Here is a 26007-nt window from a genome sequence, read left to right as displayed (position 1 = left end):
AATGGAATAATTCTTAATGAAGAAGATATTCCACCCCACTAGGGATAGATAACCCATTTATTGCCACAGAAATGCAATTTGTTCCAAATTTAGTTAGTAAATTCAAATAATTTCTTTCAACTGCTAAGGAAAACTCAACTAAGCAAGACCATGAAGCCATGTTTTTTGCCTGCAAAGAAATGAGCCTGATTAAAAGAAAACAAAAATATAAAGGGAAACACAAAATGTGAATTTACATTGTTCAGATATTGGCACTATCAGAGGCTGGAGTCACAAGAGAGGAACCCTTAGTGTACTAGGAAAGCAACACAACGCTTCTTCTTCTCCATCACATCTGAGGTAATAAGAAATGCTGATCCTGAGACATCAGACTGACAATCACCCACAAATTGCTCTTGACTACCCAGCAGGGACAAAGTAATATTAATTTTATAATACAGCAAGTAAAGGTCTTCCCTTAGGAAATAAAGTAAGGTTCTGGGGACAACCCTCTTCTGTTGCTTTTACTTCTAAAGGTAGCAATCCTGTTCGTCTGGAAGGTACCTGGACAGACAATCTAATTACCTTCTGGGTACTCCAGCTCCAGAAGTAGCCACTTGTGACTCAAACCCAGAATTAAAATAAGTTTTCTGGCTTTTACGGCTGCCTTTTCCAGAGTATGTCCTTTGCCCTTATGTGAAACATCAAAGCACATTGCCTGCCATACAGTGCTTTGAATGAAAATACCATAAATGATTATGTTTCAGTGTCAAAATTATGATTTTATATTTTAATTTTCATTTTTTCTCAGTTCTTTGCTTCATCTTGAGGATACCGTGTTTGTTAGGCTCTTTCAGATGCAAAAAACAGAAACGGGTGCAGGTTACTTTAGTTAAGGGAATACAAAGAAAAGTATGAAAAACTGGATGCTGTCTCCAAAGCACAGAGCTAGGGGTCACAGAGAATTGTGATACTGTTCATTGCATGCCGCCTACAGCACCAGCTCTGATAGTTTGACAATAGCTTAAAGGCATAAACAGATTTTTTTTTTCTGGGCCAAGCTTATTTTTCAGTTCCTCCATCTGCTTTTTATTAACTGCTTCTGTTTGCTACTTTTATAGCAACTTTCTTCTTCTCTTCCCCTTCTACTCTTATGCTTCCTACTCTTCATACTTTCTGCTTTTCAGGGCTCTGGTGCTTCGCAGCTTCTGCACACTGTCTTCATGTTTTGTCTCTCCAAGCCTGAGTCACTCTGCACCCTGCTGACTTCATAGGTCTTTCATTCAACCTCCCACCAAGAGACCCTGCCCAAGCCTGCTAGTTCTCATGCATATGGCAAGTTGTCGTGCAAAGCTGTTGTGCCAGGCACCTGGAGGGTCTCCCTCAGCCAGCTCACAGGTGGTAGAGACCTATCCCTGGTCTAGTCTGCTGAGGCTAAAGTAGCAAGGACATAGAATAAAACATGGTGACCCATATCAAAGGAGACACTCAGAAGAGAGGCTGGGGTGGGTACATTACTTGGACATCTCAGAAGAGACCGGTGAGATCTACAGGTAAGAATGTCCTCTAGAATATTCTTCTATCCCAAATTGTATTACTTCAAGATTCTGATGAAGATAGAGACGAGGCCAAGGCAATCTTATGTGATAATTCTGAATGTGATTTTTCACCTAAATATGAACTAACCCCTGAAAGAGGAAAAATGGTTGACTCCCTGCAATAAAAAATGTTGGCATTCCAGGGAAAAGGCAAATAGTTATCACTTTTGTAATGTGCTGCATGATGAAGCAAGTATTCAATTCAACCAGCAATTAATTAGGTTGCCAACAATCTGCAGTAGCCCTTTAAGATGGGCATGATATAGCCACAGACTAGGGCCATTATGTACACACTATCAAGGCCAAGCTCTAAATTCATCTCAGACACATGTTTTCAAGCATTTCTTCATACCTATACTCACATTCACTAAGGTTACCAGTTTCAATAAAAAATGGATCTGTTAATAAAAATTGATCAGAAATGTACCTATATGAAATGGGACGTATACAAATCACTAGAATCAAATCTCATTTTATATGTTACATTAAGTTGTATAGCTTTTTTTTTTGAGACAGTCTCACTCTGTTGCCCAGTCTGGAGTATAGTAGCGCAATCTCAGCCCACTGCAACCTCTGCCTCCCCAGTTCGAGCGATGCTCTTGTCTCAGCCTCCTGAGTAGGTGGGACTACAGGCCCACGCCACACACCCAGCTAATTTTTGTATTTTTTTGTAATAGAGATGGAGTTTGACCATGTTGGCCAGGCTGGTCTCAAACTCCTGACCTCAAGCAATCCGCCTGCTTCGGCCTCCCAAAGTGCTGGGATTATGGAAGTGAGCCACCTGGCCCAGTCAAGTTGTATAGCTTTTTACATTTAAAAAATTTTCCCCAAACTCATCTTTGACTTCTAAATTAGGAAAGCGTATATATATTTTTAAAAGTGAAGGTCACATCTTATTGAATCTATACTTTAGCCTGTTGTATTCCTTGAGCCATAGATTACTCATGACTCTAATTTTGTTTTCCCTACACAGTCCTTTAACATTGAAGTTGAAAAAAAAATTGACCTGGTTTCTAAAAATGTACAGTAGCAATTTCTTTGCTAGGGGGGAAAAAAATTCTACCTAACAATACGTATTGTTCTCTTATGGGAGTAAAACATTATGTCCAAGGCATCAATTTCCTTATTTAAAAATGGAGAAAATTCTTCATTCCTGATGACAACATTTAAATTAAATTATTTCATCAAAATCAGGTGATTTCTCAAAGCACTCAGAGCACAATATCTGACTTTGCAAAAGGAAATCACCTCACTATTTATTTGTAGGCTCTTGGGTCAATACAATGAAAAGTAATTGTGTTGAATACCAGAATTCTAAAATAATTGTTTAAAAATAGAAATATGACTTATGTCCCCCCAAATTACCATTTCCCCCAGGAATTTAGAATCAAATTATATTGTTCAAGTCTTAATAACCAAAAATAATTTTTTAAAGATCACTAGAAGATACTAGGAAGATGAAAGTTAGATAAAATACTGCTTATATCATGAGTTTATAAAAAGATATTCAATAGTATTCAGCACTTCTGCGCTGCCAGGCAGGTAGACAATGCTATTTGGAAATCAGACCTATAGTTATCAATTGCAATGGGTTAAATGGCGGCTCCCCCAAAAGATATGCACATTATCTAAAATCCCAAGCTTTTAAACCGTACCTTATTTGGAAACAGTGGTCTTTGCAGACATAATTAAGTTAATCATCTCTAGATGAGATCTTCCTACATTATCCAAGGGGGCCTTAAAGCCAATGAGATGTGTCCTTATAAGAGAAGAAGGAAGGCACCAAGAGAAGAAGGAAAACACCGAGAGAAGAGAAGGCCGTGTGAAGACAAAGTCAGAGATCAGAGTGATGCTGCCACAAGCCAAGAAATGCTGACAGTCACCAGAAGCTGGATGAGAAAAGGAAGGACTGTCCCCTAGAGCCTCTGGAGAGTATGACCCTGCTAACATCTTGATTTTGGACTTCTAGCCTCCAGAACTGTGAGAGAATACATGTCTGTTGCTTTAAGCCACTCTGTTTGTGGTCATTTGATGCAGAAGCCACAGGAAGCTAATACACCAACCCTTCTTCACAGACTGGAGACCTGTTTTGAGGCACTAGAAACCCTAGAATGTAGTACCCAGGGAACAAATTGAAGATGAGGACATTGCACAGGACTACAGTATGTGAAAACACCCATACACCGCTCATTTCACAACAGCAAAACAGAAAATCTATATTATCAGAAACCGTCCTTGCCTACATCAGAACCTTAGAGGACACATCATACGAATCAAACTCTTAGAGACAAACAGAAGCAGTTTAGATTAGAAGTTTCTGAAACCACATTCCCACGAAGAATAAATCCAAAACTTTTCAGCACAGCAGACTTCCAAATCATTCATTCTACAATTCAAGGAACTTTTTATGAATGGTTATTTTGTCCAGCTACAGTGCTGTGTGCTGGAAATACAAAGAGAATGATATATAATGTAGGCACCCCAAGAGCTTATCATCTACTGGCATAGCCAGACAAGTAAATTACAATGTAATGCAATTACAATACAATGTGGTAAGTAGCTATTAAATTTCTTATAGAAGCACATGACAGGACATCTAAACCAGATCTGGATGTGGAAGGCATTTTAGAGGAAGTGACATTTGAGTAGTTTTTTTTTTTAAAGCAGAATTATGACTTGAGGATAGATGATGATATTCCAACATGAGTAGGAACATCCTCAGATGGGATGTGCTGACCAACCTTAAAATGGCTCTATCTGTTCCCATCATGGTAAATTCCCAAAAAGGGTTCTGACATCAGAGATAGTATCAATGTAATCCTCTGCATTGTTCAGACAGTAGAATAAAGTATACTTTAGAGACTCCTCCTGCTCTAACACTTGTTCACTTCCAGGATCCCAGAGTTCCTATAAAAGAGCTAGTGCTGTTTAGTTTTAGTGACTCAATTCCATTGTACTTCTTGACCACCTATCAAGTGAAGTTTTGACCACGCTCAGCTGTTGGTAGTTTATTTGCTATTACGATTACTATTATTTACCAGAATTACTTAGATAAATAAGACCCAGTCCATCCTTGTAGAAAGCTTAGAATATTGTAAGCATGAAGGTGAAAATATTGCTTTAGACTCATAAACCAAGCATGAAATGCTATAGATGGTCACAGAAGGAAAATATTATATCTAATAGAAAAGAATCAAAGACAGCAGGATGAAGTAGATGGCCTTTGAAAAGGATCTTGAATAATGGCTAGGATGATGAAAGATGTTGGAAGTAATGTCTTTTTATGGCACTGTGTTTTATATTTAGTTTCATGTTTGCTAATTCTTTATTAAGATCCAGCTTGCCTTTTATAAAGTTTTTTTGTAGAATTAATCTTACACAGTCCTCAGCTTTAGTCACTTGGCATAATGACATTTGGCTTGTGAATAGGCAATCATTCATTGGCTATGAATTGAGACAGAAAGCAAAAACTTCCAGCCAGAAAGAAATCTTCTCTCTATGATCCAAGGAGTCTATCACCAGTTCTTAAAATTCCAGCATCAAAGACTCATTGCTTTGATTTATATCAGCACAGTGTGTCCCCTTTTCCATTTCTAATAGTTACACTTTCTATTTGTGATGTCTCTGATTTTTCTTGATCAGTCTTATCAGAAATGTGGCTATTATATTAATCTTTCCAGAGAACTGTTTTTGTTTTACTGATCTTCTCCATTTGTTTTCTGCTTTAAATCATTTCTGCTCTTATTAGAAAATAATTTTTATTGTATTTTCTTTGGTTTTATTCTTTTATAATGTAACTTCTTGATATGAGCACCTAGCTCATTTAGTTTCTGCTTTTCCTTTTCCGCTACCATCATTGTCTGTATGTATTCCTTTAAACATTACTTTTGCTTCCTCCTGGAAGATTTTGCTATCATTTAGATATAAGTATTTTTAAATTTCATTTCCTAATACACATTGTTATTTAAAAGCATAGGTCAAGAACAGTGAAGGGTCTGAGATTTCATCCTACTTCCAAGCTTATGAGCTAGTCTGCCAGAATGCTAGATGCTGGCAAAAGCCATGAGACGTCTGGGTCAGAGACAAAGGAGGGCTTATTATTCATAGCAATAATTGTATCCAGAATATCTGCATTTGAGCCAGTTCCCTGGACCCCAATTCTCTTAGGCCAACACAAAAAGAGCCAGGTGATGCCTTCACATGCAGTGGGTTACACTACAGCCGTGGAATCCTGAGCTTAAAAAAACCAATTTTTTTGTATTGGGTCACTGAATCTTTGCCTCAAAGAAAGATATTTTCCTTACTTTGTTGTGCCATAATATAAACAACTTGGTCTTTGCTCTGGAGGGAGACGCTATGTTTTCCAAGGCTGTTCACTATGCAAATATCCATGAAAAGATATTCCAGAAAGACAGTCAGTGCCTATGCTCTCCAGACACAAAGAAACAAAAGAGACCCATAAAGAATTGTCTCCCAATAGCAAGTTTTAGAATTTCCAAATTATAAAGTTTTAAGTTTTTGTCATTGCTCTTGATTTTTAAAATCTAATTAAAAATCATCATGATCATGATTGTAATTCTTGCAATTTGATGAGAATTGCTTTATGACCTAGTATAAAGATAATATTTCGAATTTTTCCATATATATGTTCAGAAAGAATGTTTATGACTAATTTATAGATTTCAAATTCCAATATGTGATGTATTAGGTCAAATATTTTTTAAACATATTTCTACTAATTTTTTGTCTGTTTAGTTGCTGGTTTATATCCAAGCATTGTGTGTCTTATTAAGGTGTTTGTCTAGTGCTGGTCTACATACGGATTTTTGAAACTATAAACGGATAATCTCTGTTGTGTAACTGGCGAGGTTAATATGCTACTGAATATTTAACCAATTTCTACCATTTTATCTTGTGCTATGTACTCTGAATTGTCTGTGCTCCTCCATTTTCTTCTTCTTTACTTTTTCTTCCTTTGTTCCCTCTTTCGGACTGATTAGAGTTTTGTTATGCTTCTTTATACTGGTCACAAGTTATGCAATATAGGTCTATTTTCTTAATGGAATAATTTTAAAATTTAATGTGTATATTTTACTTATTAAGAGTTTCAAGTTAAGCATTTGTCTACCCTCTTCTAGAACAATACATGGAATTGGGACATTTTAAATCAAATCATCTTTTTCCATGTCTTGCATATTATTTTTGTGTAGTGTTTTTGTTCTATCTTGTAATTTTGTACTTTTTGTACCTTTGTACAACAAACTGGATAATATTATTTATGCTTTATATAGTCAGCATTTCTTGACTTACCTACATGTTGACCTGTTTATTTTCTCAATATTTTTTCCTACATCTGCTTTTGTGTGTAGTGGGGAGGTGGAATGATTTTCTTTTCCTTGAAATATGTCTGTTAGATGTCCCTTTAGTAAAAGTCTATGGGAAGTAACTTGTACTTTTTTGTTTAAAAATGTCTTTATTTTGCACTCATGTCTGAATGAAAATGTAATATGGTAAGTATTTGGTTGATAATCATTTAATTTATCTATGAAGATTTTGTGAAGTCTGCATGGAGGGTGGGTCTCTCCAGAAAGGGTTAAAGTGGTTACAAGGTCCTATCAACCCAGCACCCCTTGAACTAGGTATTTTGGCTTGGGATCTTGGAGGTAATATGAATTTGAATCCCAGGTCTGGCTGAGGGAAAGCCTTTATTACTAATATCCAATGAAGCCTCTCCCGCAATCTAAAGCCTAGGTGGATCATTTTCTAGTACATGCCTTCATCAAGATTATAGCCCTTTCAGGTTCCCAGCTGGATGTGGAGTGTCACTCCCAGCTACTCACATTGCATGGGCCTAGGTCTTGTCTCCTGCCCTTCACGTAGCTCTTAAGTACCTTGACAGCGAGATCCTCTAATGCCTCCAGTGCTGTTACAGTTTTGCTTTTGTTTACCCCTCTGGTTGCACAGTTTGTTTTTTCAATTTGTCCATGAGGAATTTCCCTTACAGTTTTGTGAGCGTAGATCCATATTTAAAAGGACATTTCTATTAAGGAAAACCGTGTGACTAGCCAATGGAGTAAGAAAGTCAGTGATGTGTGAAGCTTGCAAGTCCTGCTCTTAAAGAAAAGGAGAGTTCCCTCTGCTAACTCTTTTTCATCCTTCCCACTAGCTGGAATGCCAATAGGGTAGGGAGCCATTTTGATGAGACCAACAGACCAATAATGAGAACACTCTAGGGATATCAGAGCAACAAGGTAGAAGGAGCCTGGGCCCCTGACAGCTTCACAGATCAGAGCTGCAGCTCCAGTTTTGGCTTTTGGACCAGAAATAAACTTCTGATTGTTTAACCATTGTTACTGAAAGTCACTGTCATACTAGTTAATACTATACAATAATACAGCAGGTTTTCAATATGGAAAAGATAAGAAAGAACATAAGGAAAGTATAACCAGAGATGATCATGGTGTAGCGGGCAGGTGTCCAGAAAGAAGATTTCAGGGGATATTCAAGCTGTCCTCTGGCTGTTCCACAGTTTTTTTCCAGGGCTAGCCTTGCTGTTTGCAGAAAGATTTGTCTAACAGAATGCACTAATGTGAATTTGTGATCCTTTATATATTTGCATTTGCAGAGTTTATACTCACAGGCTCTCTATTTTTCCTTAGCAAATATCCACATTTAATTAGCTTCCCCAGAGGGAATTATGTAGTCATAATTACTGCCTCATATTCTGAAGAGGAAGGTGTGGGTGCCTGAAAGGCATGACATTAAAATGTTTTCTCCAGAAGGTGTACTTTTTTCATCTAAAGTAAAACTCTTTCCAAATGATATGTTTGTTATTAAGTATCAGCACTTTTTAAAATAATATAAGTTAAAGACTGGTGGAAAGAAATATAAACAATTACACATGACCATTTCGAGAACCATCCTAGTTTACTCTTCTGCAGCACTGGTTAATCTAGCTTTTGTGTCTTCACAGAATTAAGGAAATGGGGAGATGAGCTGTAATAAATACAGTGACTCATGACATTCATTTATCAATAAATTAGTTTTTATTCAGCAATAACAAGTTACTAAATGAGCTAGGTTCTGAGGAGAGAGCAAAACTTTTTAAGACATAATCTCTGTTTTGAGATATTTATGGTATTTCTATACTACACACAATCTCTGTTTTGAGAAATAGTATACACAATCTCTGTTTTGAGATATTTTAGTCACAATATGTAGCTAAAACATGATCTGAAATAAATACAACATAGATAAAAAATGACAAAAGTCAGAAGGGAATGGATGAATGCTCTGTGAGTTCACAGCTCAGCGTTACCCTGTCCCTCTGATTATAACACCACTTGCTTCTTGGTATAATTTTTTGCCAAATCTAAGGTCTTCGGGGTCCTGAACACTTAGCACTTGGTTCAGCTCTCTTGAATGTCTTCCCTTTTTCTAACGCTGAAAAGAAAAAGCCTTCCTTTTATTTCAAAAACAACAGCACAAAGTTGGAACAGCTTAAACCATCACTTATGGTGGCTTTTGAAATGAATAAGCCGTGAATACTGCTTCTGAGCTCTCATAACCATTAGGAGCTACAAACAAACAAAAAACCTGAATCAATAGTTAACGTCACAGTGAAATAACGTCTTGTTTCTTCTTTCTAGAGGGAACTGCACAAGACACTTCATTCTCTTTAATCTGCTCTACCCTGTCATATACCGTTGTTTATGATGCTAACAATTACGATGGTGCAATAGCACACTCAGTGACTCATCAGCGCCCGCCTTCCAGAGGCACTCAGCTTTCACATACGCGGTGAGTAATGGCTCATAGAGACATTGCTTAATATCCGTAATCAGTTTTAGTCTGATGCAATTCTGAAAATGCATCCTTCTTTTCCAATAAATGATAAATTATAAGGCTATTGTCTGGCAAAGAGAGACATTTTTCCCAGGCAAAGATTTATTTCCCAACCAAGCTGTTTTTGAATCCTTGAATGTGACTTTTAGCTGTTTCCAATCCTCTAAACAAGCATCTGCCAATCACCCGGACGTGTGAGAGGCAACGCTAGGGTATATAGTTATTTAGTGTGAAATGTTGCCATCAGAATTGAAGAGATGGTCTGTCTAAATCTGAAGGGGTGGCAAGAAGGAATTGAGGAGGCTGTGGAAGAAGGAAAAAAAGGAATGAGTAGGAAAAATGTCCTACAGGCACAATGAAGCAGAAAATTTCATATGACTTCATCAATCTGGGCTAACCAACAAAAATTATCGTTTTTTAAAATGAGGCTGAAGCCTTTGAATTATCCTTGGAAAATAATTTCCTAAGTAAAAAAACCCTGTAAACGAGATTGCAAAGAGGCTCTTTAATCTGTATCTAAAAATTCTTTACATCTTCTAGTGGTGTCTGTTTGCAAAAGCAAAGATATTTCTTGCTTTCTTGTCCACCAAAGCAGCCCTCTCCAGCAAGTCTCACTTGACAATTTTCCATTAACCACCATTTTTTGTCACTGCACGATATAACAGAATAGAATATAAGGGTTGCATAATTCAGATTTCTCATTACAAAATTATTTTGGATTAGCTATCTGTTAACTCACTTAGGATGAATATGTTAATAATTATTATTTTGTAGTTCTACAATATTACTTTGGTCAGCACCTTGCTGATGAAGAGTAACAAGCTAGGTATTAAAAGGACCTCAGAATATTTACACAATTAGGCAGGAGGTTTTTGGTGACAGATGGATGCCTGGACTTCAGTGTCACTTCCATTGCCTGCTCACTCAAGGTTTCATGAACCCAGCACAGTCATAGGTATGCTGGGGGCTGGAAATTATCACCTCACTTGACATTCAGTTTTATCATCTTTTCATTCTCTTACTACCTTCTAGCCATATTTTATACTCATTTTCATGGCTTTGTCTTTCTCATTTAGTCAATTTCCACAAGGTACATTTCCCTTCCTGTTCTACATTTTCTTCCTGGGTGATAGCACCACTTCCATGATTGCAGTGGACCGAACTTGTTAATCTGCTGATGGATGCTAAGTCTATACTTCCTGACTTAATCTGGCTTCTGAGCCTCAGCTATATTTCCAGCTGGACGTTTCTACCTGGACATGTTCCACAGGCACCCAAAACTTGATATAATTGAACTAAACACATTGGCTCCTTCTGCCCTTAAACTCGTTCCTCCTTTGTTCCTTGAGTGACACCATCAGACTCAGTTGCTTCAGCTAAAGACTCCCCCCAATTTTTACCATCTGATTGTTAAGTCAGATCAATTTTATCTTCAAAGTATCTCCAAGGTCTCTCTCTACTGTACCATTCTCATAATTTGAACTAGAGACTCCTTACATAGCTGTTGATTCTCCTTACAACCTAATCCCAACTAATCATTCCAGTCTTATAGCTCACCCATTACTCTACCACACACCTCAGTGCTACATAGTTATGTGACCATGGAACCCTTTTCATATCTGTTAATCTCTCAATACCTCAACTTTCTCCTCTGTAAAATAGGGAGAATAATAAGCCTTGCCCTAGAAATTTGTCTTGAGGATTACAGGAGACAATAGATGTAAAGTATTCAGCATAGTACCTGGCCCAACCAAAGCATTATATGTGTATTCTCCTTTTACTTCTCTCCTTTTTGCTCATCTTCTTTCTCCTCCTTCTTCTTCCAAGTGTATAATATGTAATCTGTCAAGCATTTATTTTACTTATTTAATTATTACTTTATTATTTATTTATTAAAATCTTTATTTTGGCATAAACTAAAATGAAAACATTATCAACATAAAACTTCACCCTTTAACCATATCACATCTATGATCTAAGTCTCCAGTTTTCCCCAAACAGCAGTAACTCCATTACAAAATTTACAACTACTTTTAGGAAAATAGTGGTGAACAAACCAACCAATAGATGTGTAAGTAGAAAAACCTTCCTCCCTGTCCTCCCCACTACCATTCTAGAAGATTTCCAAACCGCCCAGTAGAGTTGCCACTTTGTCACATAGAACCAGAAAGGGCCAGCAGGATCAGGATACAAATACCTCATGGGCATTAAAATATCACTGGAAATGCAACAGAATAAAAAGATTGTGTATTTAACAAAATTCCTTTCAGGGAGAGTTAATGGTAGTGGTGGTAGCAGAGGCAAGGGTAGGGATAAAGTGTGGGGTCCCCAAAGCACAGGCTTGAGTAACAATAAATGCTCGCTATGTCATCTTCTAAGATTTGTAGGTAGATGGACTTTGTAGGGTAAGACTTTGGGTTTTCTGAATGGCAAATGTGATTTTGTGGCTGAAGCTGAATTGTTGCAGATGAATACTTTTGAAACTTCCCTACACATCAGCATCTCCCAGAGGGTTTGTTAACACATAGTACTGGGCCTCCCTCCCAGAGTTTTTGACTCAGCAGCTCTGGGATGAGGCCCAGGAATCTGAATTTCTAAGGACTTCTCAGATGAGAATGAAGTTGTCAGTGTGGAGAACATGCTTTGAAAACCATTGAGAAGATGCCAATCATGGTCACCAGCAGTACTACTCTGCTACTTCTCCATCCTAAACATCATATTTTTAAAAAAGAATCAGTTTGATGAATGACATGTTATTAGCATTCTTGATATTCCTAACTACTAATTTGCTCAGAGTACCTGCATGTCTGGATCCAGCCGTGACTCCCAACTAATAAATAATAAAGCTACTAGTTTCCTCTCTTCCTCTCTCCTACATTCCCTATATGGCATTGATCCTAAAATGGCTACCTTCACATCACCCGGGAAAAAAAGGAATTTAGGCACAAACATAAGAAAACATTTGACAAAAATATTACTTTTGTAATTTAGTAACCTAGTGAGATATAAAAACACATTTTATCTGTTTCAAACATTGAATTTCATCAGCGTATGGAATATGCTTCATTATACTGGTTAGTGATGTCTGTTACAAGCAAGGTTCCCAAATGCCAGGCCAGCTTGCATAGTTCTGAGAAAGAGGTCCAAATATATTCCATTGCATTTCCCAATTAAAATTGCTCATTTTGGAATGAAGTTGTAAGAATGATTGGCCAGGCAGCCCACTCTTTTATTTATAGTCCTTTCAAATTAAGTCTCAAGGCATTTCAATAATGATTTGATTCTGGTATTTTTTCATGTTTCTCACATTCAATAAACATCAAATTGCTGGACAACCCAAACTCTATCTTGCTTAACTTTAATTCTCCAGATTCTAGCATATGGCTGGCACATAGTAGGTGCTTAACTCATTTTTTTGGTCAATTAAAGGGATTATGTGTGAGACTTTTACAACTGAATTATGACCATCCTGAGGGGACTTTCCCCATATGACCCACTGCTTTATAGTCAGCCATATAACCAATCAGACCCCAAACCTTCCACAGAAAGCAGAACTAGAGACAGAGCCACCCATCTGGGCATGAGTGGTGTTGGTATTACAGTAGTCCATTAGATTGAGCCTTGTTCTCACAAGGAAAAGAGATTTCACAGTTCTCTTAATTACTCATGTTTTATTGCTAATATTCACAGCCCTTTCTTCAAAAGATCTGAATCCAATCCATTTAGAATGGACATTTCTCTTAGAAGAGATTCAAATAATATATGTTTAGATAATCTTTTTTTAAAGATGAAGTATATTTAAAAGATGTTAAAGTATATATATACAGACATAATCTATATACTTGATAAACCATCTACAGTAAATGTTATTGAATGTTTCTTTATTTTATTTTATTTTTTATTTTATTTTATTTATTTTTTTTGAGACGGAGTCTGGCTCTGTTGCCCAGGCTGGAGTGCAGCGGCCGGATCTCAGCTCACTGCAAGCTCCGCCTCCCGGGTTTACGCCATTCTCCCGCCTCAGCCTCCCGAGTAGCTGGGACTACAGGCGCCCGCCACCTCGCCCGGCTAGATTTTTGTATTTTTAATAGAGACAGGGCTTCACCATGTTAGCCAGGATGGTCTTGATCTCCTGACCTCGGGATCCGCCCGTCTCAGCCTCCCAAAGTACTGGGATTACAGGCTTGAGCCACCACGCCCGGCCATGTTTCTTTTGATGTTAAAAATGTCGGGCCAGGCGCAGTGGCTCACGCCTGTAATCCCAGCACTTTGGGAGGCTGAGATGAGCGTATCACCTAAAGTCAGGAGTTTGAGACCAGCCTGGCCAACATGGGGAAACCCTATCTCTACTAAACATACAAAAATTAGCCGGGCATGGTGGGGGGCACCTGTAATCCCAGCTACTTGGGAGGCTGGGACAGGAGAATCACTTGAACCCAGGAGGTGAAGGTTGCAGTGAGCCAAGATCATGCCATTGCACTCCAGCCTGGGCGACAAAAGCACAACTATGTATACATTTTAAAAATGTGATTACTATGATTCTCCTGTTTGAGGAAAGTCTGGTATAATAAAGGGCCTGACTCCATGTTTGGTGTCTGCTGCTGACAGCGCCGAGCTCCCCCGCTCTGCCCTCCTCTCTGTCACTCTGTGGAAGCTGATGAGAGGCCCTGCGCTTCCTCTTTGGCACTGGCAGGAATGTCCAACCTGCAAACTCTCATCTCTGTGTGTGGGAACCCTCACCTCAGCTCTTTCTCTAACACCGTGAACCCCAGACCAGGCTCCTTTCTTTGCTCTCTTAAGCTATTTTTGGACCTGCTTGGGAGCCTGCCCTGGTGTCCCCAGAAAGCCTCATTATGTGAGTAAAAATCTTTTCCTACCCTCTTAGTGCATGTGTGGCAACATCAGTCTCAACATCTGAACCAGATTTTGGGTGGAGGAACCATTAATCTCTGCAAAGTTACCAGAAAAACTGGTATCTGGAATCTATAAAGAACTTTTGTCATTCAATGATAAGAAAAAATCTAATAAAAAAAATAGGCAAAAGATTTAAATAATCACCTCACAAAATAAGATACACAGATTGCACATAATCACATAAAAAGATGATCAACATAATTCATCAATAAGAAAATGCAAATTAAAACCATAATAAGATATAACTACACACCTAGTAGATAGCTAAAAAAATTTTTTAAAATATGGTCTCACTTTGTCACCCAGGCTGGAGTGCAGTGGTGTGATCATAGCTCACTGCAACCTCAAATTCCTGAGCTCAACGGATCCTCCCTCCTCGGCCTCTTCAGTAGCTGGGACTACAAGTATGTACCATCACAACCAGCTAATTTTATTATCGGTTGTTGTTATTATTATTATTATTGAGATGGAGTCTCTCTCTGTCGCCAGGCTGGAGTGCAGTGGTGCAATCTCGGCTCACTGCAACTTCCACCTCCTGGGTTCAAGCCATTCTCCTGCCTCAGCCTCCCTAGTAGCTGGGACTACAGGCGTGCACCACCATGCCCAGCTAATTTTTGTATTTTTAGTAGAGACAGAGTTTCACCATGTTGGCCAGGATGGTCTTGATCGCTTGACTTCATGATCCTCCCACCTCGGCCTCCTAAAGTGCTGGGATTACAGGCATGAGCCACTGCACCTGGCCTCAATTATTATTATCTTATAGAGACAAGGACTTGCTCTGTTCCCCAGGCTGGATTCAAACACCTGGCCTCAAGCAATCCTCACCGCCTTGGCCTCTCAAAATGCTGGGATTACAGGCATAAGCCACCACACCTGGTCCTAATTTTTTTTTTTTTTTTTTTTTAATGACAATACCAAGTACTAGTGAGGATGCAAAGCAGCTGGAACTCTTACACATTGCTGGTGGGAATGGAAAATAGTACACCCACTTTGAAAAACATTTTGGCAGTTTCTTACAAAGTTAAATATGCGCATGACATACAATCCAGAAGTTCCACTTCGAGGTAAGAGGAATGAAAACGTATGTATACAGAGAAATATATATGAAAAAAACGACTAACCAAATGTCCATCAATTGCTGAATGAACAACTTTGGTATATATATTAAATAAAATACTCTTCAGTAATAAAAAGATCAACTACTGATACATGCAACAACATGGGGGATTTTAAATGTATTATGGTAAATGAAAGAAGCCAGACTTAAAAGGCTACCTAGCATATGGTTTCATTTGTATGACATTCTGGAAAAGGTGATACTACAGAGAGAAGAAACAGATCAATGGTTGCCAGGGCCTCAAAGTGGGAGGAAAAGTTTGACTTCAAAGAGACAGGAGAGAATTTTGGAAGGCGATGGATATGTTATATCTTTACTGGAATGGTAGTGGTAACATAACATTTGCATCTGTCAAAGCTCACAAAACTGAGCACAATATGTACTGTATTTAAATTATACCTTGTAAACCTGGCTTTAAATAAGTTGTAATTCTTACTAGTCAGTGACTTCAACACCATTTTAGCCAACTTGTATGAAACATATAGCACCACTATTTCCAAATATATTACAATGCTTCTCTCAAATGGAGAAATGCAGGGACCAAATAAAAATCATACAGTTTTGTGCAGTGAAGACACAAAAGACAAAAAACATTTCCCCCCTCCTTATCTGCTACCTCGTCTTCAACCTATTTCCCTTCGCTGTTTCACGGTAGTTAGAGTGAAGATTAAATCCTACCTTTTTAGACCGCTTATTGGAGATTAAGTAAATTCAAGGGTTGGGATGAAAACATTTTAAATGGTTCGAGTTTATTCAACATTTTGTCTAATAGCATTTTTGCTCATATATCTTATCAATTAAGGGGTAATTTTAGATAAGCGAACATCATTAGAAGGATGCATACTAAGTGTGGATATTGAAGCACTCATATTGGCCTCATCAAGAATAATTTGATTAAATAATTTGGACAGATTCCCTCTCTTTATAATTCTATGAGGAACAAAAATGGGAGAGCATCAGCTCCCTAGGGGAATGAATGAAATAGATAATCTTGTGGTCAAATGAGCAAAGAGAGGCACTTTACTAAAGATGGGGCTTTCTGTCTTCATTAGAAAAATTGAAGATGTTCTAAAGAACTCCATTAGGGATAATGGTGTCTCTTAGAAAAACTGTGCTTCATGGCTTAGGTACTTGATTAAAGGGCTAATTCACCCTCTGCTTATCTAATTGATCTTGTTTTCTTCTTCTTCATCCTGCCCTTGAGATATCCCAAAGTAGATTACATGTAACCACTAACAGCTTCTTTCCCTTACTCATCCAGGCACGCCAAACTGTGTACTTCTATCATAGGTCCTCTCAATACCTGAAGATGATTGACTGAATTCTGGGGGTGACTACACTTCCTTTGGGAAGACAGCTCCTAGTTCTCCTGTGCATGGGAATCCCTTCTGAAAATGTAATTGCCTGTCATCAAGAAAAGAAAGAAGTCCTCTGTCATACCCACTCCCCTTCTTTTTGAGGAAAAGATCCTTTACTATTGTGGGCAAAAAGGGACTCGCCCCTTGATCCATATCCATATTCCCATTGAGCCCTGTAGGGAAGATTCACCTCGAGAGGAGTGGAGGATATCCATGAGCAAACATGGCAGCCGACTGGCAGTTTCAAAGGGGCCTTGAAAATAAATCTATTTCTATTTCGCCCTTCATGATATGTGATGTAGGAGTGCTTTCCAACTACTCTCTGTTGCCACACTGACGGTTGATGACATTTATATACATAGCACCATCATTCATTCATATCAGACATATCCATGGAGCACCTGCGATGTGTCAGGTGCTTTTTTAGGCACCAGCAATACAACAGAGAACAACTAGACAATAATTAATCCCCTTGAGAATTTACATTTCAGTAATGCAGACAGGTAAAAGATAAGTAAGACACATATATACATTTAAATTATAAGTATTTATTTAATTATTGCTGAAAACAGCAGTACATTGGAAAACAAGAAAAAATCATGTAAAATAATATAAAAATAGGAAAAATGATTCAAAATAAGATTACAAATATTAAAGACAAAGCAGTTTCATCATTGTCTAAGTGATTGATATGGTTTGGCTGTGTCCTCACCCAAATCTCAACTTGAATTGTATCTCCCAGAATTCCCACGTGTTGTGGGACGGACCCAGGGGGAGGTAATTGGATCATGGGGGCCGATCTTTCCCATGCTGTTTTCATGATAGTGAATAAGTCTCATGAGATCTGATAGGTTTATCAGGGCTTTCCACCTTTGCTTCTTCCTCACTTTCTCTTGCTGCCACCATGTAAGAAGTGCCTTTCACCTCCCGCCATGATTCTGAGGCCTCCCCAGTCCTGTGGAACTGTAAGTCCAATTAAACCTCTTTTTCTCCCCAGTCTCAGGTATGTCTTAATCAGCAGCATGAAAATGGACTAATACAGTGACATATCCAAAAATAATAATAGAACAAACAGTACATGGGTTCAGTACATTATTACAAAATGTTCTTAAAATAGTCTTGAATATTTGAAAAGTTAGTGCATTTCAAGGATAAAGAAAATATCCCATGGAAAATTTCTGTGGAAAACTCAAAGTATTTACAAAATTTTAGAAAAAAACATTCTCTTAAACTTGTTCATAATTATATTTAATGTCCAGAGTGTACAAAACTTTGTTATAAACCCAAGAAATTTTGTCCATAGCTAAGTTGTCCTTTGGGTCAGGAATACAAGTACTATCACCCAGACATTCTCGAACATGAGAGAAGGCATTCTCCATGAGCCTCACTTGAAAAATACTCGAGATCTGAGGACAGTATCTTTTCAACCATAAGTGAATCAGAATAGATAAAAATCAGAAATGAAAAAGCTATGGTAAAAGACCTGACAGTCAACATAGAATCTATTTATTAAATTCTATAAAAAAGATGGAATTATGAGGACAAAACATAACGTATATGTAAAAACTGGAGAGTTAAGAGAAGGAGAGGCAGGATAAGTACAAGGGGATTAATTTTCTCACATTAATAGTGGGAAGTCAATTGATATGGCCTAACACTGAAAAACACAACCAAATACACATTCACATCATGATTTGAAACTCATGTTGTTTTTCATTATCTTCCTTTAAACTTGGAGAAATATTTTAGAAACTCATAGCACTCATGATGAACAAATGTTTTCTTCTATTACGTAATAGGATCTTATTTTAGAAAATTATGCCTAATCATCTTGATCTCTGCATAAATGCATAGAAAAATAACACAGATAATGTTCACCAGATGTAGGAAGTGATTATTTCTGGGTGGCAGGATTTGGAATAATTTTTAACTTGCCTCCTTTAATTTTTCTATATTGTTTGACTAGTCATAATGAGTACATACAATTTTTTATGTGAAAACAATTAATTTACAAAAGACATGCCTATAATCCTTTATTCAAAATCCTTGGGACGAGATATATTTCAAAGTTAGAATTTTTCAAAGTTTAGAAAAATAATAGGGTGCTTATGGAACATCCTTTGAGAGTCTGGGCCAGCATCCCCAAATCAAGCATGTTAATATCACTAGGGCAAAAATAAGAATATTCATACAAAAAAATTATGACTATAACTTTTCTAATGTCAGTTCAGGTCAGGAGTTATCAAACTGATAAATGATCATGATTTTTAGGCAAATCAACAAAAATGTTTTTACTTTCAGGGCTCTTTGATTATATTTAATAGTTTTATGGATAAGGAAATATGGATCATCATGCAACAGTTACCCATTTTTCAGGGTTTTGCTTTCTTTGGCTTTGGTTTCCTGTAGTCAATCATGTTCTGAAAATAGGCGAGTACAGTACAATCAAATGTTTTGAGACAGATTACATTTACATAACTTTTATTACAGTATATTGCTATAATTGCTTTATACTATTACAGTCATGTAATAATATAAAGTCATGGACCAGATATATCATGGTGGTCCCATAAGATTTATAATGAAGCTGAAAAACTTCTATTATCTAGTGATGCTTTGATGATCTGTACCCTGTGTAAGTCTAGGATAATATGTGTGTTAGTGCCTTAGTTTTTAACAAAAAAGTTTAACATTAAAAAAAAATTAACAACAAAACAATTTATAGGATAAGGATATGAAGAAATAAATTATTTTTGTACAGCCATATAATGTGTTTGTGTTTTAAGCATTTATTACAAGGGTTAAAATGTTAAAAAAAATTTAAAAGTTTGTAAAGTGAAAGTTACAGTAAGGTAAAGATTAATTTATTATTGAAGAAATTTTAAAAATAAGTTTAGTGTAGCCTGAGTATACAGTATTTATAGAGTCTACAGTCACATACAGTAATGTCCTAGGCCTTTACATTCACTCACCATTCACTCACTGACTCACCCAGAGCAACTTCCAGCCCTGCAAGTTCCATTCATGGTAAGTGCCCTATACAGGTGGACCATTTTAAATCTTTTATACGCTATTTTTACTGTACCTTTTCTATGTTTAGTTACACAAATACTTACCATTATGTTACAGTTGTCTACAGTGTTGGGTGCAGTAACATGCTGTACAGGTTCGTAGCCTATGAGTAGTAGGCTACACATATAGCCTAGATGTGTAGCAGGCTATACCATCAAGATCTGTGTAAGTATACTCTACAGTGTTCGCAAAATGATGAAGTTGCCTAACGACAAGCGTCTCTGAACGTATCCCCATCATTAACAATGCATCACTGTATTAGTTACTATTGTAAATTCTCACTGTGCCTAATTTATACATTTATGAATTAAACTTTACCATAGGAAAAATTGGTATATATAGAGTTTGGTACTAGTCACTGTTTCAGGCATCAACTGGGGTCTTGGAATGTATCCTCCCTCAGATAAGGGGAGACTTATTCAATTTGATTATACACTTACTGTAAGCAACTTAGCATCTTCCAATTATCCTAATGTGTTTGTGTTTTTAATCTAGATATTATGGGTAGCTGCTCCAATTCTTTATTCTCCACCTATTTTGCAAGTCACACAGTCATCTCTTTTCTGCTATATACACCTTTCCTCACCTTCATCTTTACCCCTCACTTTCTCGGTTTCATCAACATAGGAAGGCAGGGTGGCAGAGTAGGAAATATTCTAAACAAGAGAATTAAGAGAGTTTATTTTAGCTCTGCCATCTAACAGCTATGTGACTTTTGACAAGTCAGCGTCCTTGATAAGACTCTCCACACAGCACCAGACATTTGTAGCACATATTACATCTAATTATACTTAGATATAAATCACATTTTATATCTAATTATTCAAGAGGTCAGTTGTAAAGGAAAAGAAGGGAGGGATTTGTTAAAAAAGAACAGCAATGAGTGGCCGGGGAGCTGGGCTCAGGAGCTATTTGTCTACGAGTCTCAGGTGCATTTTAGCATTAACATACAGGCTTTGTTAGTGTCATAATCAAAACGAAATCTCCCTGCTTTCAAAAATATCTTTCAGATCTTTTTATTTGCCCATCTCTTTGATGTCAGAATACCCTAGGTTACCCTAACGATACATTTCATTTCTCCATGTTAGATAACTGAACACAAGTGTCAAACTGAATCAGGATTTAACTTGATGTTTTATGAGATCCAGTTGGATTCTAAACTCAGGTCTCCAGATCTATAAATGTACATATAGTCTAATAAAGAAAAATAAGTATCCCAGAAGTTTGCAGTTCTCCCTTTCCATGAGTTATTCCAATAAGTTTAGAAATAATGAAAACATGAACTCTACCTACTAAAATTCCTGTATAGTAAGCATGTAAGCATATTCATCAGACTAGGATTTGGGTAAAATAGCCTCATTCTAAAGAGCTTTTAGCTACGAAAGCAGTGAAGCTGTGCTAAAAGGTCACTTAAAGTGATAAAACACAGTTGAATTGCTGAAGCTCCGTCAGCAGAAGCTCTGGAAGGACTGTATCGAGGACATTTCCAGCTTAACGAGACTTTTGCCTGTTAATAAGCTGCAATGGGAAGTCAGGCACTTGGGTTGCTGACTGACATGGAAGAACTTTTCAAACCACACATCCTTTTGGTAAGTTACTTTTCACAAAGGGAAATTCTGCCATGGATGTCTGGCTGCATCTGACAACTGGGGTTGCCTATGTAAGAGACGTAAGATTCAACGTGGCACCATAGTTCCCATGAATCAGAGGAAAATAAAATAGAAAGAAACCAATGGCTTGTTTTCTCTGATTGGTGTCCAAATTACTGACAGAGGTTCTATCTTTAAATTTTCTTAAGTGCTGTGAGTACTGGATGAGTACCAAGAGGGTCTGTGTTTCTGGGCTTGTGCTCAAACCAGTAACCTCCTATTTCTCAGGCCACAAAACATAATGACTTCTGTGATGTTGGAGGCTCTGAAAGCACAGGTCTGGGGGACTGGACTTGGCCATGCTGCCAGACCATGCATTGAGTTCAACAATCCTCATCTTTTCAGAATCTTAGTTGGGATCAACTCAAGCTTATGCACTCAGAAATAAGTGCATGTACACACACTAACACACACACAGAGTCTCAGCAGATGGGATATTTTCTTTTTCAACAAACCAATTCATATTTCTTACAAACGTGATGCCACATCAGCATTTCTTTCAGCCTGCAGAGTAGTTAACCGGATGCTGCCAACATGAAAGCTGTCTGTTTATTACTTAACTACTGGAAGAATCAGTTTCTTCTGTAAAATTAGATTCTCGCCCATGAATGCATCTCAGAAATGTTGTGATGTTTAGCTGAGTGTTTTTATGACAGTGCATTTTACCTTAAAATCCTACACCAGCATTCCCAATGTGTCCAAAAGGAGATAAGTCTCCAAAAAGGCTAACAGGTATTTTGCAAAAATAAAATACATGAATTCAATTGCCAGCTCAAATTAAGTTGGGGAAAGCTTAGGTTAAGCCAAGTGCCTTTACTGTAGGACATACCAGAGCCTGTAAGTCCCTAATGTGCAATAAGGATTTCCAAGGGAATGGTATGCAATGCAGTACTGCCCAGTGTGCCTTACCTTGGAATTATTTTTCAATAAGCATCTCAGGAGATATTTTCTGGGACACACTGAACCTTAAAAGGCAAGTCACGTTAGAGCGGGTATAAGATGAACTGAGCAGCCTGGTCGGAACCTTAATGGAATTAACATGAAAGCATAGCAACATCCATGTTTCTGCTCAAAGGGGAATCTATTTTCAGTTTGGAGCATCAGTCATAAAAATACTTTTCATGCTGGAAAGTAGGTAAAAGCCTCATCACTTCTTCACAGTTTAGACAGGACCCATAGGGACAGAAGGCTGATTACACAGTGCTGCTCAGGGTAGACAGCAAGGCTGTGACATTCCTAGGCTGACTGATAAGTGACTAGTGGGAGCCATTTGCAGAGCCTGTTGGAAGATACAAAACTCCCTTATGGGTAACATTGAAAAAAATCTTATTTGAGAATTCTATTGAAAAATTTCTTATGTGACTACATCAGCCTTGAGAAACGTGTGACACATTAGTCAGAGAAGGGTTACTAGAACATGGTTGACTGAAGAAGAAGAGAAATTCATCAAAACCAAAGAGAAAGTCTCTTAAATGTGCATAGATTCCAACTAGCAGGGATGGAAAATGGGAAATTATGAGAACACTGTCATATTCTGTTTCATTATATAAATTATTCTTTAATTATATGCTCAAATACATAAAATATACATTTTATGGAGTAAATTCATGATTCTCTTTCACACTGTGTTCATAAAGCTTCAATTCTTCCAGATGTTATTGTAGACAAATATCTGGAAAAGAAGGATTCCATATTCATGCATAGAGATCCCAGATCAGCAGCCTTCCTTTCAGGATTTGGTTCTAACAGTGGTCTCTCCCTACCTATGGTGTTACTATTATTATTTACTTATGCAAGCCCAAGGGCAAGTCCAGGCTTATTAACCTGGGAACATTAAATGAGCATTAATGTTCATGCAACTAATAGGCTAATTTGCTCCTAGTGGTGAATTTAACATAATGTCCACTCCCAGATTAGCATTTGAATCGGAAAAGTTGATATTCCTAATTCCAATTATTATCCAGAATATTCTAGAGCTATTTTATGAACTTAGTATAGAAAACAATAACAGCTACCATTATTGAGTGCCTACAGTACGATATATCCAAGTGGTAAAGCCAGCATCTGAACCCAGGTTTGTTCACCAAAACCTCCCGACTCACCACGCTGACTCAGGAAGTACTACTCCAAGAAAGTTTTGAACAAAGTTAAGAGTGAAATTATGCAACTATTGACCAAAACTTACAACCTTCACTACAAATGATCCCAATGCCTCAGGACTGTGGTTTGCCAATGAGTGGCTCATGGACGAGGGTATAGTTGGGACCCTAGGATTTTAGAATACCTACGTATTGGGTTTTTTCAATATTAGCAAATGGGTAGACTGATAACAAAGAGTAGGATTATTGAGAACTTATCTAGAGGAAAACTATGTGGTTTTTAGATGGAGAATACAAATCTGACTAATTCTTTGTTTTTTTTCTGAAGGAATAAATAAGGAAGGGGATTGTATTAACTGCTGAATGTAAATTATTTAGTCTAAAAAGAAAAGTTGAGAATCTTTCACCCCCAGTGCAATTAAAAAGGAGTCATCGGCTGGGCACAGTGGCTCACGCCTATAATCCCACCACTTTGGGAGGCCGAGGTGGGCGGATCACCTGAGGTCTGGAGTTCAAGACAGCCTGGCTAACATGGTGAAACCCTATCTCTACTAAAAAATACAAAAAATTAGCTGGGCACAGTGGTGGGCGCCTGTAATCCTAGCTACTTGGGAGGCTGAGGCAGGAGAATCGCTTGAACCTGGGAGGTAGTGGTTTCAGTGAGCTGAGATCATGCCATTGCACTCCAGCCTGGACAACAAGAGCAAAACTAAAAAAAAAAAAAAAGCCATCATCGCTGATTTGGAAAAAAAAAAAGTTTTGTCTGGGAGGATTGATTTGGAGAAGAAGTTAAGAGCACAAAAAGTTGGATGTAATAATGTAAGGATAGAGCTTGCCAAGACACAGGAAGTAGTACCCATTTTATTTAACATATCTATAAATTATCCAAATGAGGAAGTGGCAAGATATTATCATCACTGCAAACAATATTAGACCTTCCTGAGAGCTAAATATTGCATCAACAAAGATGAATTGGAATGAAATGTTGTGAAGATTCCATAAAACCAGGTACATGGAAGCAAAGGTAGTATGTGAGCTGTAATCCATGTATATTAGGAAAGAGTCTAGCAGCCCTGTCCACTACTTCCTGGGGACATTTGTTTGACCTGTTCCAACAGCCCTGCCCCGCAAAGTGGTATACATCACCAGAAAGATCAATGGAAGGAAAAACAGACAAAGGAAGTCTTTACCCTCTCCCAACAAGATCTAAACCCAGAGAGCATAGGGATGTCCTCTAACCAAGGGAGAGGAGGTGGAACAGGAAACAAGAAGGAAATTCCCATGCCCACTTCCCTGGTACAGGCTTCTAAGGCTAAGTCAACTACAAAAGGGGAAAAGCCTTAAAATGAGTGAGAAATTAAGATTGTGATACTAGACTACTCTAAATACTTAATATCTGAAAGTGATTCAAAAAGGCCTGAGGTCTGCCCAAAATTTTAATGAGGGTCAAAGAAGAACAATTAAATAACACAGGTTTAAAAAGATAGGGCTGAGAAAGAAAAAAGCTGTTCTCTACTTGCACTTTACTGAGTTCAACCTGTTGAATAAATGGGCAATAAGTACAACATCCATCTGTTACATCATCTCATAGCTGTCTGTTTTTCCTTCATAGCTCTTATCTATGCTTGAAATTAAATATTTATATTGTTATCTAATTCATGTTTTCCCCAACCAGATGGTCAATTTTATGAGACCAGAGACTTTGTCTGTTGTCTCTTTTTTGTTAATTGTTGTTTTCCTACAATGTGCTTGACACACAGTTGGCAATGGATAAATATGTGTTAGGGAATTGAATGCGAATTGAAAACTCTATAAAATTCCAGTTATTGGAACTTAAGAAAAACATGACAGAGCTAAAAGAGTTCAGAGATGATGCTTAATTAGATGAGGAGATTTATAAAATACTGTTTAAGGACAGAATAAGAGATTAGGCTTTAGAAATGGGAAATGCCAGTGGACACAGCTATAAGAGACCAGAAAGAGACTGATATGGATAGGGTCGATGTGAACTAGTTAGCCAAATCCCCAAACACAAAAACCAGTACTTACATCTTAAATGTATTCTTTTGTACTGTATTAATCTAAGAAATGTTTTAGCTAAAAGCATAAATACATTTTTTTAAAGTATAAGATACATTTATCAATAAGAAGTTGGCAGGGGAACTACAATGTTTTAGACCAAATGTTGGAGGTTCTTTGAAAAAAAATCTTACTCTCTCTTAAATTATCTCCTTATCACTATTAGAAAATAGTGCTGAGTTGGGTCATCTTAGGATGCTGATCCCAAACTGTGATTCCTATTTGCTTACGAATTCTAATGGGCAGTGGGAAAGTTGTGGAGTGTTAAATACTTGGTTATCTCTGTGTTTAGAAAAA

The 26007-nt window shown here is 37.5% G+C and overlaps 1 protein-coding gene across 12 annotated transcripts in view; it reads left to right on the top strand.

Annotated features, from left to right (window-relative positions):
* Positions 1-26007, top strand: part of EPSTI1 (epithelial stromal interaction 1) — a 306029-nt gene that overhangs the window by 255819 nt on the left and 24203 nt on the right. For 6 of the 12 annotated variants that reach the window (XM_077974436.1, XM_077974430.1, XM_077974428.1 and 3 more), the window contains one exon: positions 9227-9377. The exons of 1 other annotated variant lie outside the window; for it this stretch is intronic. The gene's annotated coding sequence lies outside the window, so the exon portion shown is untranslated. Of the gene's footprint in view, positions 1-9226; positions 9378-14642; positions 14741-15255; positions 15401-16714; positions 17100-26007 lie in introns of those variants that run through there. 5 more of the 12 variants (XM_077974432.1, XM_077974425.1, XM_077974417.1 and 2 more) reach the window with 3 other exon arrangements.

The sequence above is a fragment of the Macaca mulatta genome, chromosome 17 (genome assembly GCF_049350105.2).
Source record: "Macaca mulatta isolate MMU2019108-1 chromosome 17, T2T-MMU8v2.0, whole genome shotgun sequence".
NCBI classification, from domain to species: Eukaryota; Metazoa; Chordata; class Mammalia; order Primates; family Cercopithecidae; genus Macaca; species Macaca mulatta.
The sequence above is the reverse complement of the archived record's forward strand: the minus strand, read 5'-3'. Positions and strand labels throughout refer to the sequence as shown.